This window comes from Peromyscus maniculatus, chromosome 16 (genome assembly GCF_049852395.1).
Source record: "Peromyscus maniculatus bairdii isolate BWxNUB_F1_BW_parent chromosome 16, HU_Pman_BW_mat_3.1, whole genome shotgun sequence".
Taxonomy (NCBI): Eukaryota; Metazoa; Chordata; class Mammalia; order Rodentia; family Cricetidae; genus Peromyscus; species Peromyscus maniculatus.
In genome coordinates, this window is record NC_134867.1 from 51381719 (window position 1) to 51407712 (window position 25994).

General features: G+C 41.0%; 2 long non-coding RNA genes and 2 pseudogenes across 3 annotated transcripts in view; 2 read left to right on the plus strand and 2 right to left on the minus strand.

Moving 5' to 3' along the window:
- LOC143268909 (uncharacterized) overlaps nt 1-25994 on the minus strand; it is a 171815-nt gene that overhangs the window by 83599 nt on the left and 62222 nt on the right. The gene's annotated exons all lie outside the window — the stretch shown is intronic.
- Nucleotides 2771-9431, minus strand: LOC143268910 (uncharacterized). The gene is made up of 2 exons (XR_013045120.1): nt 9068-9431; nt 2771-3855 (listed from the first exon to the last, which is right to left on the minus strand). It is a non-coding gene; the product is annotated as an uncharacterized LOC143268910 (long non-coding RNA).
- LOC143268989 (tripartite motif-containing protein 43 pseudogene) lies at nt 19536-21295 on the plus strand (annotated as a pseudogene).
- On the plus strand, nt 23786-25382 carry LOC143268990 (tripartite motif-containing protein 43 pseudogene; annotated as a pseudogene).

Sequence of the window (25994 nt, forward strand, 5' to 3'; positions counted from 1 at the left end):
AGAGGAAGAGGAACATATCGAGTGCATGAGAAAGGAAGGCCAATGTGTTTTAGAGAAATTGAGGGAGAGTTAAGACATGATGGTCCAAAAGAGCAAAGAACTGAGAGAAATGTTTCAGGAGCTGATGGCAATGTCCCAGGAGCCCTATGTGGTTCTGCTCCAGGGTATGGATGATATGGTCAGAGGAGTGAGTCAATGCAGCTGAGCATGCCCAAGGGTATGCAACCACTCAGTGCCCAACCCATCACTGGACTGACTGAAAGGTGCAAGCACATCCAGGTGCACATTTTCTTTGACAATGTAACCACCTTCGATTCCAAGATGAACCTATTAAATATCTTGAGATCATTCAGCTTCAGACCTCACCTTAAGGATACATCTGTGGATTCTGTTGGATGCTATTTGGCTTCCTGGGGATCTTCCAAGTTCATCTCAGGGATATATTACTGGGAGTTGGATTTGCAGGACTCTGGGAACTGGGCTGTAGGGGTCTGTGAGGATTCCTGGTTAAGGAATACCAACCAAATGATTGACTCTGAGGGTGCCTGTTTTCTTGTGTGTATGAAGGAGGGTAATCATTACAGTCTCCTCACCACATGCCCTCTCTATTGGCACTATATAGAGAGGCCCCTGGGCAGGGTTGGGGTGCTTCTGGATTGTGATCGTGGATGTTTAAGTTTCGTGAATGTTGCCAAGAGTTCCCTCATATACAGATACCCCCCTGGCACCTTCAAAAACCCTGTCTGGCCTTTCTTCTCCAGTGGCCATGAAGGGAGAACCTTTAATCCTGCACATTAGTGATTTTGTATAAATTTCCTAATGTACTGTTATCTCTTTTATTGCTATTAAATAATAAAATTCAATTAAATGGAAAAAATGTTTGTTTCATTCTTTACATACACTACATTTGAGTACATGCCTAAAAGAGCGTTCAACATAGCAATGGAGCCACCATGGGACTGGACTATGCCTCCGGTTACGGCAGACAGTTGTTTAGCTTCAACTGTTTGGGGGACCCACAGGCGGTGGGATCAAGATCCATCCCTGTTGTATGAGTGGGCTTTTTGGAGCTTAGTGTGTAAGGTGTGACACCTTGTGCATCCTTGGTTCAGAGGGGAGGGGCTTGGACCTGTCTCAGCTGAATGTACCGTGCTCTGCTGGATCACCATGGGAGAGCTTAAACTGGGCGAGTTGGGAATGGGGGTGCATTGAGGGGAAAGGTGGCGTTGGCAAAGAATGAGGCCGGGTGATCTGTGATTTGTATTTAAAACCAGTAGAAAATTTCTTAATAATATTAATAAAAGAAAAAATTAAAAGTGGGTACAGAGACATAGCCCACATTTCTAATAGTGTTACTCCATAGTTTCCAGTTTTTGTTGTTTGTTTTCTTGAGACATGGTCACACTGTATATTTTTAGCTCTCCTGAGACTCATTCAATATTCAGATATCAAACTCAAAAATGTCCAGGTTCCTCTGCCTGACAAGTGCTGGGATTAAAGGCATGCACCACCTTTTCCAGTTCAGTATCAGTTTATATGTATCACTACTTTTCCTGTTTCATAATCTTTGAAATTGAAAATTTGATCCAGGATGAATATTAACAAGATGCCTAGCTATTCTAAAAATATATAATTTTCTATAATATCTTATTAATATAAATGGTATGATAGCAGTTTAAGAAGAAATAAAGGAGTATAGTACATGACTTTGGTATTTAATAAAGAACCCATCAGTAGAGAAGAACTGCGGGATATTTGTTCAAGACATGATACATTTGTTTATGTTGTATAATATTTGTTTAATGATGCAAAGATATTTTGCATTTTTTTTAACACTGTGAGTCCATGTTACTTTGCCTGTCTAAAATACCTGATTGGTCTAATAAAGAACGGAATGGCCAATAGCTAGGCAGGAGAGAGATAAATGGGGCAGCCAGTCAGAGAAAATAAATTAGAGAATAAGAGAAGAGGAAGTACTGAGGAATGGAGAAGGAGAGAAAGATGCTGAGGAGCAGCTACCCAGCATAATGCCAGAAGCAGACTAAAAGGTAAAAAAAGATATACAAAAATAGAAAAAGGTAAAGGCCCTGAGGCAAAAGTTAGACTGGCTAATTTAAGACAAGAAAAGCTGCTTTTAAACAAGCCAAGCTAAGGCCCGACATTCATAGGGAAGAATATTTCTCCATATGATTATTTGGGAGCTGAGTGTTAGACCCCAGAAAGAGTAAAGAATAAAAGAAAAATACTAGAGAAAATAAAGAAAGCTGTAATAAATGGTGATAAAGTACTTATTAATTATGTACAAAACACAAATCCCATCTCATATATTCTGCATGATATATTTCAAACAATAAATTAATGAAGAAAGCATTAGGAACTAAAATTATAGAACATTGATCTACAAAATAAGGAAGTTATTTTGTAGATGTAACTAACCGTCTTATTAAATAAGAAACACAGAAACAATGCAAAAGAGAAAGCCGAGAGGTCAGAGAGCTGAAAGCTAAAATCTCACCCTTCCGCCTGCGGTGTCCCAGCTTCCCGAAAGAGACCTATTTCCTGTCTGTTCTTCTATTTATAGTATTTTGTTCTGCCTTCTCATTGGTTGTAAACCCAAACACGTGACTGCCTCGTCACTGTCTGAATGTATAGCCCCCTAGGTCTTAAAGGTATATGTCTCCAATGCTGGCTGTATCCCTGAACACACAGAGATCTATGGGATTAAAGGCGTGTGCCACCACCGCCACACTCTTGCTATGGCTCTAATAGCTCTGACCCCCGGACAACTTTATTTATTAACATACAATCAAAATAATATTTCAGTACAATTAGATTACCACCACATTTCCCCTTTTCTATTTTAATAAAAAGAAAAAAAGCAAAAGGTTATAACTAAAAAAAGAAAAACTATATACAAAAGTACAATAACTATATACAATATATACAAGTAATAAATACCTAAATGTCAGGTATTTGACAAATCAGAGAAAATAATTCCATTATCTATCCTATTTTGGTAATTCCAAGATGTATCTAATGTACTTTCTATCCTAATTAATTTTCAACTATAACTAACTAATCTTCAACCATAACTAACTAATCTTCAACTCCCTCAGAGACCCAAGAAGGGAATAATATTAGCTAACAAAAATAAAAACAGGAAGTGCATGCAAGCAACTTCCAAAAAATTTGTGAGTTGACAGAAACAGTCAGCTGCCTGGGCAGTCACCTGAGGTTTCTCCAAAGTGTTGGGGCATCATCTTCAGCCTATAGGCTTAGTGTATCTGACAGACTCATTTGTGATGTAGTATGTACACAAGGTCAACAGTTCAACCTCACATTGGGTGAGAGCAGTCCACGTACCAGAAACACCTGAAAACCACTAGTGTCCTGTCATGATTCAGGATTTTAAATTCTGGAAATTATTGACAGTTTTTAAATTCAGCTGTCCATTCTTCTTGGCTGTGTATATATGGTTTCATCTCAGCATCCCCTTCTTCTCCACATCCATCTATTAAGTGCCAGTCTACTTTCAAGAGGCATGAGCTTTCAGCTGCTGTTCCATTGTACAACAGAATCCATTGGCCCTCTGCCTGTTAAGTTGCCTTCGAAGAAAAGGGCACCGTACCTTTTCCGGATTGTGAAGTCTACTTCAGGGATGGGGCCATATTGTCCTGGCCTCAGAAGATGCCTTTTGATAAAGCCATAACCACACTTGTTTTGGCAAGAATCAGTAGTCCCTTGTTTCGTGTTCTGTCTGTCCATTTTGTCCTGTTGATTCGAGGATACATATGCAGTTTCTTCAATGCCCATATTTTCTCTGAAGTAGATTGGTACTGCCAGGAGCCAACATGTCTCAAAAAAGAAAATTTTTCTAAGTTATTAAAACATTTTAAATGCCATATTCTGTAGATCTCTGAAAGGTTTGAAGATGACCTGTCTAAAACATCTCTGCTCAATTTTTAAAACATATCTAATATGACTACAAGTTCTATTGTAATGTCTAACTACTAACTTTCATTTCTTTATATCCTAGTAGTTGGTAATAATAACATTCAAGGATCAGAAATTTGTATTACATTGTTAAATGAATGGTATAAATACAATTAGAAATATACATATAGCATTTTCTAACAATATCAGTTTCAAATTTGTATACAATATAAAACAATTCAATCCAATGTAAAGTATTAGTAATTGTCTTTTTCTTTTCTTTCTTTGTTTCTTTTTTTTCCTTTTTTTTTTTTTAAAACAAGAACCTTAAATCTAATCTCCTTTGGTAGTCCCGCCTATACTTCCTGCCTAGCCACGACCAATCAGGTTTTATTTATTGACCAATCAGAGCAACTTGACATACAGACCATCCCCCAGTACAGCCAAGTGCAGACCATCTCAGACACCTGCACTCAGGCCCATGGTCCTAATCATCCTCTATGCAAACCTGCTGGGTAACGCCACAAGGAACCCAAGAAGGGCTCCCAAAGGACATACATTAACATCCCACAGCACTTCCCCTTTCTTGGCACATTAAGCTACAAATGGCGCCCAACGTGTTGGCAAGAGTTTCCACCCAAAACCTGAGAAAAGATTCTAAAACAGAACTAAAAACAGCTTCCTAATTGTCTCTCTCAAATGAGCAGCAGCTGCCGGTTTGAGTTACTGGCGGGTTCCTGGTGTGTGCGCTTGACCTGCAGTATGGCGGGAATAAGGCCTCTGCAAGTGGCACATTAAGCTGCATGGTGGATTTAGCCTTTGCTAGTACAAAACCAAAAGAGGTTTCTGGGCTACACGCTGCTTTGATAAGAAGCATAGACCCACTATTTCTGAGAATTGATGGCTCCCAAAGCTGGCGGAAAACGTACCACCGCCATGTTGGGAAGCTGAAGTGGGTGGAGCCTGCATCCACAGCACTGTTTCAGGCTTAAAAGGTTGCAGTTTAAAGCAATAGGCTCAAGGTAATATAAAAAATAAGCCATGTAAAGATGGCTACCACACAGAGAATCTGGATTATGTTCTCTTTGATATACATAACTGAAGAAAAACATTTGATTGCAAAAGCTGTTGAGTTATGCCAAAATGTGTATTTTAACGGTACCTTGACTTCAAAATTTGGCTATAAGGATATGTTGCTTTGGAAAAGAGGCTCTGCTTTTGTTTCTACAGAAAGCCAGGGCCTATGGATTTGTTCCAGATTAAGATACATCAGGTTTGACCAGCCAAGACCTCCTGAAAGGTCTCCGATGACACCATGGCCCAGATGATCCAACATCCAAAATCGTTTCAAGGCAACTGGCTCAGACGATACAGCCTCATGAACTATTCCATGATCCTAAAATTTTCTTTGTGTCCCCATAGATACAGCGCCCCCCTCCAGCAGGAAGTAGTAAGAGAAGCTACGCCCAAATTCCCAAATATACCAAGCTGGCTTTGGAGATGTATAAAAGTTAAAACCTTCCTTTTTAAAAAAAGAAAAGGGGAAGTGCTGTGGGATGGTCTGTATGTCAAATAAAACACTGATTGGCCAGTGGCCAGGCAGGAAGTAGGTGGGACAAGGAGAGAGGAGAATTTTGGGAAGCAGAAGGCTGAGGCAGAGAGACACTGCCAGCTGCCGCCATGACCAGCAGCATGTGAAGTCGCTGGTAAGCCACCAGCCACGTGGCAAGGTATAGATCTATGGAAATGGATTAATTTAAGCTATAAGAACAGTTAGCAAGAAGCCTGCCACGGCCATACAGTTTGTATGCAATATAAGTCTCTGTGTTTACTTGGTTGGGTCTGAGCGGCTGTGGGACTGGCGGGTGACAAAGATTTGTCCTGACTGTGGGCAAGGCAGGAAAACTCTAGCTACATTAGTTTGTACACATTTTGTATATATTTGTACATGTTTGGGCAAGTGTGTGCACATGTGTGCAGTTGCTTATGCACATGCTTGAGCTTGCATACTTACAGTAGAAACCGATGCTAGAGTCTTCTCTAATTGTCCTCCACCTTATTTTTGACAAAGAACCTCAAATTCAGCCTAGAAATATTAATTGACCACTGTCTGGTAGTGAGCTCCAAATACCTTCCTATGGCTGATTCGTAGTGCTGAGACTGCATACACACACCACAGTGCCTTAGTCTCTATGTGCTAAGAATCCAAACTCATGCCCTGATGCTTGGGCAAAATGCATTTTACTGACCAGGCCATCTCTCTAGGCACTTGAAGTTACTTTTTAAATATTGGAAGTAAAGGGGGGGAGGTGGAAACTAGTAAACATTTCCACACTTTAGCTCTATACAAACTTCTAAATTTATGTCCTAAACAAACTTTGTTTAAATTCTTTTTGTTGCTGAGCTAAAATAAAGTGACACAAGCAGTTGAAGGTCCAAAGAATTTATTAGACTCACAGTTCCAGGCCATCGTCCATCCTGCTGGAGAATTCACAGTGGCAGGATCTTGAGCACTTAGTTACATCACATCAGTATTCAAAAGCAGAAGGCCAGGAAATCATGCATGCATGCTAGTTGTTAGCCACTGTTCTTTTGCTGAGAAGAGACACCATGACATAGGCAACTCTCATAAAGGAAGTCTTTCAGTGGGACCTTGCTTACAGTATCAGGGGCTTAGTCTGACAGCATCATGGCATGGACCATGGAGACAGGGAGCATGGCAGCAAGCAGGTGTGATGCTGGAGAAACAGCTAAGTGCTACTTCCTGATCCATAGGCCAAGAGTGAGACATTTGCCCTGGCCTAGGCTTTTAAAACCTCAAAGCTCACCTCCAGTGACACTCTTCCTCCAAGGACACACTCCAGCAAGGACTCACTTCCTAATCCTTCTCAAATAGTGATTCTCCCTGGTGACTAAGCATTTAAATATATGAATCTATGGAGGGTTGACATTCTTATTCAAATCACCACACTAGTGGTGAGCTTGTTTTATCTACTTTTATGTAGTTTAGAAACCCTTACATAGGAAATGATGTAGTGATATATTTTGTACCCTGATAAATTTGCCTGCTGATCAGAGGACAGATCCAGCCACTAGATTAGACATAGAGGTCAGACACTGGTGATATACAACTTAATGCTATCACTTGGGAGGCAAAGATCCCATCTAGATCTCTGTGAGTTCAAGACTACACTGGAAACAGTGCCAGGCAGCCCAATCCTTTAATTCAAGTACTGGGAAGCACACAGGCCTTCTATCCCAAGAAGTGATGTCAGCTCAGAGAAAGGTATATAAGGTGCAAGGAAACAGGAACTCATGCTCTTAAGGCTAAGGATTTCATAGAGGTAAGAATGTGTCTAGCTTTTTCTGTTTCTCTCATTTTTTAACAGTCACCTAATTATCTGGCTTTGGGTTTTTTATTAATAAGACTGGTTAGTATTTATGTTACAGAACATAATATCCAAAAGTCAATAAAGGGACCATTCAATTTTTCTAAGTAATAGGTGTTAGTTTGCAGTTTTCATTCCACAAAACAAACTCTGGATGAATAAACTGATAGTCAAGAGTGAAACTTAGTCACGAGTGCACTTAGACGATTGCATCAACATGGAGCAAGTAACCTAAAACAATATTATGTCCTCAACCTCTACAGGCTGATGGGTTGGGATAAGGAGATGTGGGGCACAGAGAAAATGATGACAGGAGAATCTCCCAGGGCCACGGCAGGTGTCTTTGTATGTTTGGATTTTGGTTTTTGTTTGGTTGTGTGGTTTTGAGTTAGGGTTCCATGAAGTTGTCCTGGTTTAGTTTGAATTTGTGATGTTCCTGCTTCAGTCTTTTATGTAATTGGTCCTCATAATAATTGCTGTGACTAATGAGTCTGTGTATTATCAAATGAGAAGGGTTTCTTTCCTGGCCCCACCTATTCTGTTGTGTTCCTTCCCACAACATGCTTTCTAGAAGGTAGATTTCTCAGACTGGCCTGACCTACTACAGTCTCCTCAAATTGTCGACTACTAATGCCTGCAATCACCGTATGGTGACTATAGTACACTCTCCTGCCTCATAGTATTTGATACTTTTATACTGAATTTTTACTTTGCTATTAATTGTCTCATTGGTATGGAAAACCAGCAAGGTTCTGAACAAGGGCATCAATTACATAACAAGTAACCCGTGCCTAAAAAAAAAACCATGTTTGATATTTAAGAGACTGTGCTCTACTCTAAGTGAAGAAGCAAGGCTCAAACTCAAACTCCCAACTGAGTTCCTACATAGCAACTACATAGAAACTACATAGCAACTACATAGCAAGTAACCCGTGCCTAAAGAAAGAAACCATGTTTGATATTTAAGAGACTGTGCTCTACTCTAAGTGAAAAAGCAAGGCTCAAGCTCAAACTCCCAAATGAGTTCCTCAATATTATTACCATTATCATTGTTATTTTGAGAAACATTCTCCTGTATCCCAGGCTGGTCTGCTACTCAATGTGTAGTTAAGGATGAATTTTAGTATTTGTCTGTACCTCCTGAGTACTCGAATTACAGGCCTGTGGCACCACACCTGATTATCTGTGATGCTGAAGATTGAACCCAGGACCTAGTACCTGCCAAGCCAGTACTCTGCAAACTGAGATATAGCTCTTTCCATTTTTTTCCTTTTCAAAAATGGGGCCACATAATATTGGTGATCTGGGAATCAAGTTTTAAGTGATGCTGTCCTAGAACTTCTGATCCTAATGCTTCCAATTTTCACCATGATTAACCTCTCTAAAAGTAATCTGAACATATTATACCATTTAAAATAACAGATTATCATAGAAGGATTTAATGTGCTTTGGGGCTGGAGGATGAATTTCTCTTGAGAGAGAGTGAGTGCCTGGCATCTAAGGCAGGATTTCAATGAGGAAGAACCTGAGTATATGAAGAAATATGAGTATATTGGACCCATTTTACTTGGTGATTAATATTTTCTGTAGGGATGAGAAGAGTAAGAAATCATAAAGGAAAGGCAATGATGTTCCAAAAATAAGATGCAGAAAAATATCTCCTGGTAAACTCAATGGAATAGATCAATTATTTTAAGTCAAGGTTTTGATCCTCTGCCATTGATAAAAACAGGTAAGCAGCTCACCTGTTATCCACAGACCTACTAAAAAACCCTATGTTTAGGACATGTCTTGGTGGCACATTCCTTTAGTTCATACACTCCGGAGGTATGAGGATGTCTGTGAGGTCCAAGTTAGTATGGTCTACATAGTGAGTTCCAGGAGAGTAGAGCTGTTACTCAGAGAAAGACAGTCTTGGAAATAAAAGAAAAGGAAAGAAAAAACAACAAAAAAAATCAAAACAAAAACCAAAACACAGCGCAACAAACATACAAACAACAACAACAACAAAATTCCTGGGTTTAAGTAGGTTTTTGTCAGCATTCCAGTGTAAGTGGACCACTGTATTTTTCTAGGATCATACTGTAATAGTTTTGATCTGAAGCACTGATAATGTCCACAAAACACAGAACACTGAAAATAGATCTGTACTTATGACCTTGCATAAAATTCAACTGCATGTGGTTCAAACACATCAACATAAAACCACATATACTGGAACTATAAAAAAGAAGGAGGGAAATAGCCTTGAACTGGTACACAAGGGAAAGGACTTCTAAACAGAACACCAATAGTACAGTCACTAAAAGCAACAATTAATAAAGGGAACCTCATGGAACTGAAAAGCATGTGTTTGGCAAAGGACACCATTTGTCACAAGGACAAACTGACAACCTAGAGAATAGGAAAAGATTTTTGCCAACTATACACACTATAGATGGATAATACCTAAATAAGTAAAGAACTAAAAAAAAAAACTGGACATCAAGAAAGCAATTAACTCAGTTAAAAATGCAGTCTAGAGCTAAACAGAGAATTGAGGAAAGTGAAAATACAACCTCCACTTCAGGATGCCTTCATCCTGTACCCACAATTCCTAATCCTCAGACCCCCAGAGAGGAAGATCAGAGAGCCCTGCAAAAGCTCAGCTCACACCCAAATGTTCACGTAAATGAATAAAATCAACTGCCTTTTTGGCCGTGGCATTCTCCAAGGCAGAATATAAATGGCTTCTATTATCTAATCAACTAGGGTTAAGGCTTTCAAGGACCTGGCAATGATTTTGGAGGCAAAGAAAATTGCCTAAGGGGAAGCAGTAGACACCATCTCTTGGTCTCCTATCATGTAACACCTGTGATTGTAGAGATTTTAATTCCAACACTGGGAAGATGCTACAGTGAAGCCAGAGCATGAATGATATCACACTTCCTGACTTCATCTGTAGGTTTCCTCCCAACTCAGTTTGGACTAATGCTTTTCTGAACCATATTTCTAACTACAAACCTCAAAAAAATTTACATACAAGACATCTTCACTAGTCTAGAATTTATTAAGTTACATTGAATTTTTATGTCTTCCTCATCCTCATCCTTTTATATACTCTTTGGAATCTATCTTATCATACTCACTATGATTCCTCATGATCTCTAAATACTACACATATCTCTATGTCAACAACTGGCTTGCCACATAAATAATAAAAGATCCTTATCCTGCCAGTCCTCTTAATGGTTAACCCCAAAAGTCGGGTCTTACCCCAGTGAAGGGATGACCTTGCCAGTGAGAACAAGAGCAAGAAGACAAATAGCAGAGATGAAAGAATTTCTTTCTTCCATGTCCTTTATACAGGCTGCCAACAGAAGGTACAGCTAAGATTTAAGATGAATTCTCACATCTCAGATCATCTGAGTTTAGGTGGGGTTTCTTAATTCCAGTGATTCAATCAAGAAAATTCCCTAACAAGACATATCATAGCATCTCGGGTTTTGTTCATTAAACATCTTTTTTTTCCCCCTTACCAATGTTTTTGTTTGTTTGTTTGTTTTTCTACTTTTTTTCTAGACAGGGTTTCTCTGTTTAGCTTTGGAGCCTGTCTTGGAATGCACTCTGTAGTCCAGGCTAGGCCTAAACTCTCAGAGATATGCTGGCCTCTGTCTCCTGTGTGTTACGAAGAAAGGCCTGTGCTACCAACAACATCCCTTCCCTGGTTTCCCCATGTGGATTTTTTTTTTTGAAAGCAAGAAGAAAAGAACAGAGAGGGGAGTGGGTAGAAAAAGGGATGAATTTGAAGAAATGGCACTTGTGGTTGAATTTGATAAACATAAGTTGAAGTAAATTCTTAAGGAATTATTAGGAATTTTCTAATGTTGATATTTGCTAAAATCACAGATTGATACCATTAAATGTTAAATTGGAAAAGGTAAACCAAAATTATGAGCACATCACAAAATATTAGAAACAGTGAAATATTGTAGTAAAATTGGTGTTTATTTATTTATTTATTTTTTTAAGATAAGTTCTCACTGTATATTCCAGGCAGGCCTTGAACTAAAACTCCTCCTGCTTCAACAGCCCAATTCCTAGGAATCTTGATTTAAAGGTGTGACCTATCAAACCCAGATAAGATGTGTGACTCAGGAAAACTTGTGGAGGATTATTTTGTGAGGATTCGCCATAGATATAATTCAATCTTCCATCCAATTAGATTACTGCTATTTCCAGTGGGTGTGGTCTCCAGGGAGTATATAAGGACACTCCAGGGGCCAGCCAGGTTCATTCTTCTCTAGACCAGACAGAGTGTGTTTCCATACCCTCTGGCTCCTAGGCTGCTAGATCCTTCTAGCCCACACATTGAGGGTCACCCCACAGAGCTGAGCTAATATTGTTGTGTGCCCACCAGACACTGCTGAGACCAGAGACTATTCCGTGGGAAAATGGAGTCAGACATCTCACAAGCCTTCCAGGAAGAACTCACCTGCTTCATCTGCCTGAGCTGCCTGACAGAGCCAGTCACCATAAGCTGTGGCCACAGCTTCTGTCGAGCCTGCCTCCAGCTTTCCTGGGAGGAACCCCAACTTCCAGTCCACTGCCCTATGTGTCGGGAACCATGCCAACAGAAGGAAATGAGAACCAACATTGTTCTGAAGAAGCTGGTGTCCATTGCCAGACAAGCCAGCCTCATGAAGGACCTGAGCTCTGAGGAGCATAAGTGTGTGAGCCACAAGGAGACAAAGAGGACCTTCTGTGTTGAGAGCAGGATCTTGCTCTGTCAGCTCTGCTCTAACTCCCATGAGCACAGAGGTCACAGACATTGTCCCATTGAGGCAGCAGCTGAAGATCAAATGGAAAGGCTTCTGAAGCAGATGGCATCTTTATGGGAGAAGATCCAAGAAAATCAAGAGAATATCGAGGCAGAGATGGGAACAAAAACTTTGTGGATGGACTATGTGACTCAGCGGGAAGAAATGATCAGGTCAGAGTATAGGGAGCTGCATTCATTCCTCTGTGAAGAGGAAGAGAATCATATCGAGTGCATGAGAAAGGAAGGCCAATGTGTTTTAGCGAAATTGAGGGAGAGTGAAGTCGTGATGGTCCAGAAGAGCAAAGAACTAAGAGAAATGTTTCAGGAGCTGATGGCAATGTCCCAGGAGCCCTATGTGGTACTGCTCCAGGGTGTGGATGACATGGTCAGAAGGAGTGAGTCAATGCAGCTGAGCATGCCCAAGGGTATGCAACCTGAACTCAGTGCCCTACCCATCACCGGACTGACTGAAAGGTGCAAGCACATCCAGGTGCACACTTTCTTTGACAATGTAACCACCTTCGATTCCAAGATGAACCTATTTCATGTCTTGAGAGAATTCAGCTTCAGGCCTCACTTTAAGGATACATCTGTGGATTCTGTTGGATGCTATTTGGCTTCGTGGGGATCCTCCAAGTACATCTCAGGGAAATATTACTGGGAGGTGGATTTGCAGGACTCTGGGGACTGGGCTGTAGGGGTGTGTGAAGATTCCTGGCTAAGGAATACCAACCAAATGACTGACTCTGAGGGTGCCTTTCTTCTTGTGTGTTTGAAGGAGGGTAATCATTACAGTCTCCTCACCACATGCCCTCTCTATTGGCACTACATAGAAAGGCCCCTGGGCAGGGTTGGGGTGCTCCTGGATTGTGATCATGGATGTTTAAGTTTCATGAATGTTGCCAAGAGTTCCCTCATATACAGGTACCGCCCTGGCACCTTCAAAAACCCTGTCCGGCCTTTCTTCTCCAGTGGCCATGAAGGGAGAACCTTTAATCCAGCACATTAGTGATTTTTAAATATTTCCTAATTTACTGTTATCTCTTTTATTACTATTAAATAATAAAATACAATTAAATGGAAAAAAATGTTTGTTTCATTCTTTACATACACTATATTTGAGTACATGTCTAAAAGAGGGTTCACCATAGCTATGGAGCCACCATGGGACTGGACTATGCGGCAGGTTACTGGAGACAGTTGTTTAGCTTCAACTGTTTGGGAGACCCACACGTGGGGGTATTGAGATCCATCCCTGTTGTGTGAGTGGGCTTTTTGGAGCCTAGTTTGTAATGTGTGACACCTTGTGCATCCTTGGTTCAGAGGGGAGGGGCTTGGACCTGCCTCAGCTGAATGTACCGTGCTCTGCTGAATCACCATGGGAGAGCTTAAACTGGGGGAGGTGGGAATGGGGATGCATTGAGGGGAAAGTTGGCGTTGGCGAAGAATGAGGCCGGGTGATCTGTGATTTGTATTTAAAACGAGTAGAAAATTTCTTAATAATATTAATAAAAAGAAAAAATTAAAAGTGGGTACAGAGACATAGACCACATTTCTAATAATGTTACTCCATAGTTTGCAGGTTTTGTTGTTTGTTTTGTGGAGACATGGTCACACTGTACATTTTTAGCTCTCCTGGGACTCACTCAATATGCAGATATCAAACTCCAAAATGTCCAGGTTCCTCTGCCTGACAAGTGCTGGGATTAAAGGCATGCACCACCTTTTCCAGTTCAATATCAGTTTCTATGTATCACTACCTTTTCCTCTTTCCTAATCTTTGAAATTGAAAATTTGATCCAGGCTGAACATTAACAAGATGCCTAGCTATTCTAAAAATATATACATTTCTTCCAATATCATAATAATATAAATGGTATGATAGCAGTTTAAGAAGAAATAAAGGACTATACATGACTTTGGTATTTAATAAAGAACCCATCAAAAGAGAAGAACTGTGGAATATTAGTTCAAGACATGATACATTTGTTTATGTTGTATAATATTTGTTTAATGATGCAAAGATATGTTGCATTTTTTTAACACTGTGAGTCCATGTTGCTTTGGAGGCAAAGAAAATTGCCTAAGGGGAAGCAGTACGCTCCATCTCTTGGTCTCCTATCATGTAACACCTGTGATTGTAGAGATTTTAATTCCAACACTGGGAAGATGCTACAGTGAAGCCAGAGCATGAATGATATCACACTTCCTGACTTCATCTGTAGGATTCCTCCCAACTCAGTTTGGAATAATCCTTATCTGAACCATATTTCTAACTACAAACCTCAAAAAATTTACATACAGGACATCTTCACTAGTCTAGAATTTAAGTTACATTTAAGTTTTATGTCTTCCTCATCCTCATCCTTTTATATACTCTTTGCAATCTATCTTAACATACTCATTATGATTCCTCATGCTCTCTAAATCCTACACATATCTCTATGTCAACAACTGGCTTGCCACATAAATAATACAAAAGATCCTTATCCTGCCAATCCTCTTTATGGTTAACCCCAAAAGTCGGGTCTTACCCCAGTGAAGGGATGATCTTGCCAGTGAGAACAAGAGCAAGAAGACAGATAGCAAAGATGATGGATTTCCTTCTTCCATGTCCTTTTACGGGCTGCCAACAGAAGGTACAGCTAAGATTTAAGATGAATTCTCACATCTCAAATCATCTGAGTTTAGGTGGGGTTTCTTAATTTCAGTGATTCAATCAAGAAAATTCCCTAACAAGACATATCATAGCATCTTGGGTTTTGTTCATTAAACATATTTTTTTTCCCTTACCAATGTTTTTGTTTGTTTGTTTGTTTGTTTTTCTACTTGATTCTAGACAGGGTTTCTCTGTTTAGCTTGGGAGCCTATCTTGGAATACACTCTGTAGTCCAGGCTAGCCTGAAACTCTCAGAGATATGCTGGCCTTTGTCTCCTGAGCGTTAAGAAGAAAGGCCTGTGCTACCAACAACATCCCCTCCCTGGCTTCCCCATGTAGTTTTTTTTTTTTTTTTTGAAAGCTCGAAGGAAAGAATCGAGAGGGGAGTGGGTAGAAAAAGGGATGCATTTGAAGAAATTGCAGTTGCGGTTGAATTTGATAAACATAAGTTGAAGTAAATTCTTAAGGAAGTATTAGGAATTTTCTAATGTTGATATTTGCTAAATTCACAGATTGATATCATTAACTGTTAAATTGGAAAAGGTAAACCAAAATTATGAGCACATCACAAAATATTAGAAACAGTGAAATATTGTAGTAAAATTGGTGTTTATTTATTTATTTATTTTTTTAAGATAAGTTCTCACTGTATATTCCAGGCAGGCCTTGAACTAAAACTCCTCCTGCTTCAACAGCCCAATTCCTAGGAATCTTGATTTAAAGGTGTGACCTATCAAACCCAGATAAGATGTGTGACTCAGGAAAACTTGTGGAGGATTATTTTGTGAGGATTCGCCATAGATATAATTCAATCTTCCATCCAATTAGATTACTGCTATTTCCAGTGGGTGTGGTCTCCAGGGAGTATATAAGGACACTCCAGGGGCCAGCCAGGTTCATTCTTCTCTAGACCAGACAGAGTGTGTTTCCATACCCTCTGGCTCCTAGGCTGCTAGATCCTTCTAGCCCACACATTGAGGGTCACCCCACAGAGCTGAGCTAATATTGTTGTGTGCCCACCAGACACTGCTGAGACCAGAGACTATTCCGTGGGAAAATGGAGTCAGACATCTCACAAGCCTTCCAGGAAGAACTCACCTGCTTCATCTGCCTGAGCTGCCTGACAGAGCCAGTCACCATAAGCTGTGGCCACAGCTTCTGTCGAGCCTGCCTCCAGCTTTCCTGGGAGGAACCCCAACTTCCAGTCCACTGCCCTATGTGTCGGGAACCATGCCAACAGAAGGAAATGAGAACCAACATTGTTCTGAAGAAGCTGGTGTCCATTGCCAGACAAGCCAGCCTCATGAAGGACCTGAGCTCTGAGGAGCATAAGTGTGTGAGCCACAAGGAGACAAAGAGGACCTTCTGTGTTGAGAGCAGGATCTTGCTCTGTCAGCTCTGCTCTAACTCCCATGAGCACAGAGGTCACAGACATTGTCCCATTGAGGCAGCAGCTGAAGATCAAATGGAAAGGCTTCTGAAGCAGATGGCATCTTTATGGGAGAAGATCCAAGAAAATCAAGAGAATATCGAGGCAGAGATGGGAACAAAAACTTTGTGGATGGACTATGTGACTCAGCGGGAAGAAATGATCAGGTCAGAGTATAGGGAGCTGCATTCATTCCTCTGTGAAGAGGAAGAGAATCATATCGAGTGCATGAGAAAGGAAGGCCAATGTGTTTTAGCGAAATTGAGGGAGAGTGAAGTCGTGATGGTCCAGAAGAGCAAAGAACTAAGAGAAATGTTTCAGGAGCTGATGGCAATGTCCCAGGAGCCCTATGTGGTACTGCTCCAGGGTGTGGATGACATGGTCAGAAGGAGTGAGTCAATGCAGCTGAGCATGCCCAAGGGTATGCAACCTGAACTCAGTGCCCTACCCATCACCGGACTGACTGAAAGGTGCAAGCACATCCAGGTGCACACTTTCTTTGACAATGTAACCACCTTCGATTCCAAGATGAACCTATTTCATGTCTTGAGAGAATTCAGCTTCAGGCCTCACTTTAAGGATACATCTGTGGATTCTGTTGGATGCTATTTGGCTTCGTGGGGATCCTCCAAGTACATCTCAGGGAAATATTACTGGGAGGTGGATTTGCAGGACTCTGGGGACTGGGCTGTAGGGGTGTGTGAAGATTCCTGGCTAAGGAATACCAACCAAATGACTGACTCTGAGGGTGCCTTTCTTCTTGTGTGTTTGAAGGAGGGTAATCATTACAGTCTCCTCACCACATGCCCTCTCTATTGGCACTATATAGAGAGGCCCCTGGGCAGGGTTGGGGTGCTCCTGGATTGTGATCGTGGATGTTTAAGTTTCATGAATGTTGCCAAGAGTTCCCTCATATACAGGTACCGCCCTGGCACCTTCAAAAACCCTGTCCGGCCTTTCTTCTCCAGTGGCCATGAAGGGAGAACCTTTAATCCAGCACATTAGTGATTTTTAAATATTTCCTAATTTACTGTTATCTCTTTTATTACTATTAAATAATAAAATACAATTAAATGGAAAAAATGTTTGTTTCATTCTTTACATACACTATATTTGAGTACATGTCTAAAAGAGGGTTCACCATAGCTATGGAGCCACCATGGGACTGGACTATGCGGCAGGTTACTGGAGACAGTTGTTTAGCTTCAACTGTTTGGGGGACCCACACGTGGGGGGATCGAGATCCATCCCTGTTGTGTGAGTGGGCTTTTTGGAGCCTAGTGTGTAAGGTGTGACACCTTGTGCATCCTTGGTTCAGAGGGGAGGGGCTTGGACCTGCCTCAGCTGAATGTACCGTGCTCTGCTGAATCACCATGGGAGAGCTTAAACTGGGGGAGGTGGGAATGGGGATGCATTGAGGGGAAAGTTGTAGTTGGCGAAGAATGAGGCCGGGTGATCTGTGATTTGTATTTAAAACGAGTAGAAAATTTCTTAATAATATTAATAAAAAGAAAAAATTAAAAGTGGGTACAGAGACATAGACCACATTTCTAATAATGTTACTCCATAGGTCCCAGTTTTTTTTATTTGTTTTGTTGAGACATGGTCACACTGTACATTTTTCGCTCTCCTGGGACTCACTCAATATGCAGATATCAAACTCCAAAATGTCCAGGTTCCTCTGCCTGACAAGTGCTGGGATTAAAGGCATGCACCACACTTTCCAGTTCAGTATCAGTTTATATGTATCACTACCTTTTCCTCTTTCCTAATCTTTGAAATTGAAAATTTGATCCAGGCTGAACATTAACAAGATGCCTAGCTATTCTAAAAATATATACATTTCTTACAATATCATAATAATATAAATGGTATGATAGCAGTTTAAGAAGAAATAAAGGACTATACATGACTTTGGTATTTAATAAAGAACCCATCAAAAGAGAAGAACTGTGGAATATTAGTTCAAGACATGATACATTTGTTTATGTTGTATAATATTTGTTTAATGATGCAAAGATATGTTGCATTTTTTTTAACACTGTGAGTCCATGTTGCTTTGGAGGCAAAGAAAGTTGCCTAAGAGGAAGCAGTACGCTCCATCTCTTGGTCTCCTATCCTGTAACACCTGTGATTGTAGAGATTTTAATTTCAACACTGGGAAGATGCTACAGTGAAGCCAGAGCATGATTGATATCACACTTCCTGACTTCATCTGTAGGATTCCTCCCAACTCAGTTTGGAATAATCCTTATCTGAACCATATTTCTAACTACAAACCTCAAAAAAATTTACATACAGGACATCTTCACTAGTCTAGAATTTAAGTTACATTTAAGTTTTATGTCTTCCTCATCCTCATCCTTTTATATACTCTTTGGAATCTATCTTAACATACTCATTATGATTCCTCATGCTCTCTAAATACTACACATATCTCTATGTCAACAACTGGCTTGCCACATAAATAATACAAAAGATCCTTATCCTGCCAGTCCTCTTTATGGTTAACCCCAAAAGTCCGGTCTTACCCCAGTGAAGGGATGATCTTGCCAGTGAGAACAAGAGCAAGAAGACAGATAGCAAAGATGAAAGGATTTCCTTCTTCCATGTCCTTTTACGGGCTGCCAAAAGAAGGTACAGCTAAGATTTAAGATGAATTCTCACATCTCAAATCATCTGAGTTTAGGTGGGGTTTCTTAATTTCAGTGATTAAATCAAGAAAATTCCCTAACAAGACATATCATAGCATCTTGGGTTTTGTTCTTTAACATATTTTTTTTCCCTTACCAATGTTTTTGTTTGTTTGTTTGTTTGTTTTTCTACCTGTTTCTAGACAGGGTTTCTCTGTTTAGCTTTGGAGCCTATCTTGGAATACACTCTGTAGTCCAGGCTAGCCTGAAATTCTCAGAGATATGCTGGCCTTTGTCTCCTGAGCGTTAAGAAGAAAGGCCTGTGCTACCAACAACATCCCCTCCCTGGCTTCCCTTTGTAGTTTTTTTTTTTTTTTTGAAAGCTCGAAGGAAAGAACAGAGAGGGGAGTGGGTAGAAAAAGGGATGAATTTGAAGAAATTGCAGTTGCGGTTGAATTTGATAAACATAAGTTGAAGTAAATTCTTAAGGAATTATTAGGAAGTTTTTAATGTTGATATTTGCTAAAATCACAGATTGATATCATTAACTGTTAAATTGGAAAAGGTAAACCAAAATTATGAGCACATCACAAAATATTAGAAACAGTGAAATATTGTAGTAAAATTGGTGTTTATTTATTTATTTTTTTAAGATGAGTTCTCACTGTATATTCCAGGCAGGCCTTGAACTAAAACTCCTCCTGCCTCAACAGCCCAATTCCTAGGAATCTTGATTTAAAGGTGTGACCTATCAAACCGAGATAAGATGTGTGACTCAGGAAAACTTGTGGAGGATTATTTTGTGAGGATTCGCCATAGATAAAATTCAATCTTCCATCCAATTAGATTACTGCTATTTCCAGTGGGTGTGGTCTCCAGAGAGTATATAAGGACACTCCAGGGGCCAGCCAGGTTCATTCTTCTCTAGACCAGACAGAGTGTGTTTCCATACCCTCTGACTCCTAGACTGCTAGATCCTTCTAGCCCACACATTGAGGGTCACACCACAGAGCTGAGCTAATATTGTTGTGTGCCCACCAGACACTGCTGAGACCAGAGACTATTCCGTGGGAAAATGGAGTCAGACATCTCACAAGCCTTCCAGGAAGAACTCACCTGCTTCATCTGCCTGAGCTGCCTGACAGAGCCAGTCACCATAAGCTGTGGCCACAGCTTCTGTCGAGCCTGCCTCCAGCTTTCCTGGGAGGACACCCAACTTCTAGTCCACTGCCCTATGTGTCGGGAACCATGCCAACTGAAGGAAATGAGAACCAACATTGTTCTGAAGAAGCTGGTGTCCATTGCCAGACAAGCCAGCCTCATGAAGGACCTGAGCTCTGAGGAGCATAAGTGTGTGAGCCACAAGGAGACAAAGAGGACCTTCTGTGTTGAGAGCAGGATCTTGCTCTGTCAGCTCTGCTCTAACTCCCATGAGCACAGAGGTCACAGACATTGTCCCATTGAGGCAGCAGCTCAAGATCAAATGGAAAGACTTCTGAAGCAGATGGCATCTTTATGGGAGAAGATCCAAGAAAATGAAGAGAATATCGAGGCAGAGATAGTAACCAAAACTTTGTGGATGGACTATGTGACTCAGCGGGAAGAAATGATCAGGTCAGAGTATAGGGAGCTGCATTCATTCCTCTGTGAAGAGGAAGAGAATCATATCGAGTGCATGAGAAAGGAAGGCCAATGTGTTTTAGAGAAATTGAGGGAGAGTGAAGTCATGATGGTCCAAAAGAGCAAAGAACTAGAGAAATGTTTCAGGAGCTGATGGCAATGTCCCAGGAGCCATATGTGGTACTGCTCCAGGGTGTGGATGACATGGTCAGAAGGAGTGAGTCAATGCAGCTGAGCATGCCCAAGGGTATGCAACCTGAACTCAGTGCCCTACCCATCACCGGACTGACTGAAAGGTGCAAGCACATCCAGGTGCACACTTTCTTTGACAATGTAACCACCTTCGATTCCAAGATGAACCTATTTAATGTCTTGAGAGAATTCAGCTTCAGACCTCACCTTAAGGATACATCTGTGGATTCTGTTGGATGCTATTTGGCTTCGTGGGGATCCTCCAAGTACATCTCAGGGAAATATTACTGGGAGGTGGATTTGCAGGACTCTGGGGACTGGGCTGTAGGGGTGTGTGAAGATTGCTGGTTAAGGAATACCGACCAAATGACTGACTATGAGGGTGCCTTTCTTCTTGTGTGTATGAAGGAGGGTAATCATTACAGTCTCCTCACCATATGCCCTCTATATTGGCAATATATAGAGAGGCCCCTGGGCAGGGTTGGGGTGCTCCTGGATTGTGAGCGTGGATGTTTAAGTTTCGTGAATGTTGCCAAGAGTTCCCTCATATACAGGTACCCCCCTGGCACCTTCAAAAACCCTGTCCGTCCTTTCTTCTCCAGTGGCCATGAAGGGAGAACCTTTAATCCAGCACATTAGTGATTTTTAAATATTTCCTAATTTACTGTTATCTCTTTTATTACTATTAAATAATAAAATACAATTAAATGGAAAAAATGTTTGTTTCATTCTTTACATACACTATATTTGAGTACATGTCTAAAAGAGGGTTCACCATAGCTATGGAGCCACCATGGGACTGGACTATGCGGCAGGTTACTGGACACAGTTGTTTAGCTTCAACTGTTTGGGGGACCCACACGTGGGGGGATCGAGATCCATCCCTGTTGTGTGAGTGGGCTTTTTGGAGCCTAGTGTGTAATGTGTGACACCTTGTGCATCCTTGGTTCAGAGGGGAGGGGCTTGGACCTGCCTCAGCTGAATGTACCATGCTCTGCTGAATCCCCATGGGAGAGCTTAAACTGGGGGAGGTGGGAATGGGGGTGCATTGAGGGGAAAGTTGGCGTTGGGAAAGAATGAGCCCGGGTGATCTGTGATGTATTTAAAACGAGTAGAAAATTTCTTAATAATATTAATAAAAGAAAAAATTAAAAGTGGGTACAGAGACATAGCCCACATTTCTAATAATGTTACTATATGGATTCCAGTTTTTGTTGTTTGTTTTGTTGAGACATGGTCACACTGTACATTTTTAGCTCTCCTGGGACTCACTCAATATGCAGATATCAAACTCAAAAATGTCCAGGTTCCTCTGCCTGACAAGTGCTGGGAATAAAGGCATGCACCAACTTTTCCAGTTCAGTATCAGTTTATATGTATCACTACCTTTTCCCCTTTCCTAATCTTTGAAATTGAAAATTTGATCCAGGCTGAACATTAACAAGATGCCTAGCTATTCTAAAAAATATATACATTTCTTACAATATCATAATAATATAAATGGTATGATAGCAGTTTAAGAAGAAATAAAGGACTATAGTACATGACTTTGGTATTTAATAAAGAACCCATCAAAAGAGAAGAACTGTGGAATATTAGTTCAAGACATGATACATTTGTTTATGTTGTATAATATTTGTTGAATGATGCAAAGATATGTTGCATTGTTTTTAACACTGTGAGTCCATGTTGCTTTGGAGGCAAAGAAAGTTGCCTAAGGGGAAGCAGTAGGCTCCATCTCTTGGTCTCCTATCCTGTAACGCCTGTGATTGTAGAGATTTTAATTTCAACACTGGGAAGATGCTACAGTGAAGCCAGAGCATGATTGATATCACACTTCCTGACTTCATCTGTAGGATTCCTCCCAACTCAGTTTGGAATAATCCTTATCTGAACCATATTTCTAACTACAAACCTCAAAAAAATTTACATACAGGACATCTTCACTAGTCTAGAATTTATTAAGTTACATTGAATTTTTATGTCTTCCTCATCCTCATCCTTTTATATACTCTTTGGAATCTATCTTATCATACGCATTATGATTCCTCGTGCTCTCTAAATACTACACATATCTCTAGGTCAACAACTGGCTTGCCACATAAATAATACAAAAGATCCTTATCCTGCCAGTCCTCCTAATGGTTAACCCCAAAAGTCGGGTCTTACCCCAGTGAAGGGATGACCTTGCCAGTGAGAACAAGAGCAAGAAGACAAATAGCAAAGATGAAAGAATTTCCTTCTTCCATGTCCTTTATACAGGCTGCCAACAGAAGGTACAGCTAAGATTTAAGATGAATTCTCACATCTCAAATCATCTGAGTTTAGGTGGGGTTTCTTAATTCCAGTGATTCAATCAAGAAAATTCCCTAACAAGACATATCATAGCATCTTGGATTTTGTTCTTTAAACATCTTTTTTTTACCCCTTACCAAAGTTTTTGTTTGTTTGTTTGTTTTTCCTCTTTTTTCTAGACAGGGTTTCTCTGTTTAGCTTTGGAGCCTGTCTTGGAATACACTCTGTAGTCCAGGCTAGCCTGAAACTCTCAGAGATATGCTGGCCTCTGTCTCCTGAGTGTTAAGAAGAAAGGCCTGTGCTACCAACAACATTCCCTCCCTGGCTTCCCTTTGTGGTTTTTTTTTTTTTTTTTCGAAAGCAAGAAGGAAAGAACAGAGAGGGGAGTGGGTAGAAAAAGGGATGCATTTGAAGAAATTGCAGTTGCGGTTGAATTTGATAAACATAAGTTGAAGTAAATTCTTAAGGAATTATTAGGAATTTTTAATGTTGATATTTGCTAAAATCACAGATTGATATCATTAACTGTTAAATTGGAAAAAGGTAAAGCGAAATTATGAGCACATCACAAAATATTAGAAACAGTGAAATATTGTAGTAACATTGCTCTTTATTTTTTTTTTAAGATAAGTTCTCACTGTATATTCCAGGCAGGCCTTGAACTAAACCTCCTCCTGCCACAACAGCCCAATTCTTAGGAATCTTGATTTAAAGGTGTGACCTATCAAACCCAGATAAGATGTGTGACTCAGGAAAACTTGTGGAGGATTATTTTGTGAGGATTCGCCATAGATAAAATTCAATCTTCCATCCAATTAGATTACTGCTATTTCCAGTGGGTGTGGTCTCTAGAGAGTATATAAGGACACTCCAGGGGCCAGCCAGGTTCATTCTTCTCTAGACCAGACAGAGTGTGTTTCCATACCCTCTGACTCCTAGACTGCTAGATCCTTCTAGCCCACACATTGAGGGTCACACCACAGAGCTGAGCTAATATTGTTGTGTGCCCACCAGACACTGCTGAGACCAGAGACTATTCCGTGGGAAAATGGAGTCAGACATCTCACAAGCCTTCCAGGAAGAACTCACCTGCTTCATCTGCCTGAGCTGCCTGACAGAGCCAGTCACCATAAGCTGTGGCCACAGCTTCTGTCGAGCCTGCCTCCAGCTTTCCTGGGAGGACACCCAACTTCTAGTCCACTGCCCTATGTGTCGGGAACCATACCAACAGAAGGAAATGAGAACCAACATTGTTCTGAAGAAGCTGGTGTCCATTGCCAGACAAGCCAGCCTCATGAAGGACCTGAGCTCTGAGGAGCATAAGTGTGTGAGCCACAAGGAGACAAAGAGGACCTTCTGTGTTGAGAGCAGGATCTTCCTCTGTCAGCTCTGCTCTAACTCCCATGAGCACAGAGGTCACAGACATTGTCCCATTGAGGCAGCAGCTCAAGATCAAATGGAAAGACTTCTGAAGCAGATGGCATCTTTATGGGAGAAGATCCAAGAAAATCAAGAGAATATCGAGGCAGAGATGGTAACCAAAACTTTGTGGATGGACTATGTGACTCAGCGGGAAGAAATGATCAGGTCAGAGTATAGGGAGCTGCATTCATTCCTCTGTGAAGAGGAAGAGAAACATATCGAGTGCATGAGAAAGGAAGGCCAATGTGTTTTAGAGAAATTGAGGGAGAGTGAAGTCATGATGGTCCAAAAGAGCAAAGAACTAAGAGAAATGTTTCAGGAGCTGATGGCAATGTCCCAGGAGCCCTATGTGGTACTGCTCCAGGGTGTGGATGACATGGTCAGAAGGAGTGAGTCAATGCAGCTGAGCATGCCCAAGGGTATGCAACCTGAACTCAGTGCCCTACCCATCACCGGACTGACTGAAAGGTGCAAGCACATCCAGGTGCACACTTTCTTTGACAATGTAACCACCTTCGATTCCAAGATGAACCTATTTCATGTCTTGAGAGAATTCAGCTTCAGACCTCAACTTAAGGATACATCTGTGGATTCTGTTGGATGCTATTTGGCTTCGTGGGGATCCTCCAAGTACATCTCAGGGAAATATTACTGGGAGGTGGATTTGCAGGACTCTGGGGACTGGGCTGTAGGGGTGTGTGAAGATTCCTGGTTAAGGAATCCCGACCAAATGACTGACTATGAGGGTGCCTTTCTTCTTGTGTGTATGAAGGAGGGTAATCATTATAGTCTCCTCACCATATGCCCACTCTCTCTATATTGGCACTATATAGAGAGGCCCCTGGGCAGGGTTGGGGTGCTCCTGGATTGTGAGCGTGGATGTTTAAGTTTCGTGAATGTTGCCAAGAGTTCCCTCATATACAGGTACCCCCCTGGCACCTTCAAAAACCCTGTCCGGCCTTTCTTCTCCAGTGGCCATGAAGGGAGAACCTTTAATCCAGCACATTAGTGATTTTTAAATATTTCCTAATTTACTGTTATCTCTTTTATTACTATTAAATAATAAAATACAATTAAATGGAAAAAATGTTTGTTTCATTCTTTACATACACTATATTTGTGTACATGTCTAAAAGAGGGTTCGTTCACCATAGCTATGGAGCCACCATGGGACTGGACTATGCGGCAGGTTACTGGACACAGTTGTTTAGCTTCAACTGTTTGGGGGACCCACACGTGGGGGGATCGAGATCCATCCCTGTTGTGTGAGTGGGCTTTTTGGAGCCTAGTGTGTAATGTGTGACACCTTGTGCATCCTTGGTTCAGAGGGGAGGGGCTTGGACCTGCCTCAGCTGAATGTACCATGCTCTGCTGAATCCCCATGGGAGAGCTTAAACTGGGGGAGGTGGGAATGGGGGTGCATTGAGGGGAAAGTTGGCGTTGGGAAAGAATGAGCCCGGGTGATCTGTGATGTATTTAAAACGAGTAGAAAATTTCTTAATAATATTAATAAAAGAAAAAATTAAAAGTGGGTACAGAGACATAGCCCACATTTCTAATAATGTTACTATATGGATTCCAGTTTTTGTTGTTTGTTTTGTTGAGACATGGTCACACTGTA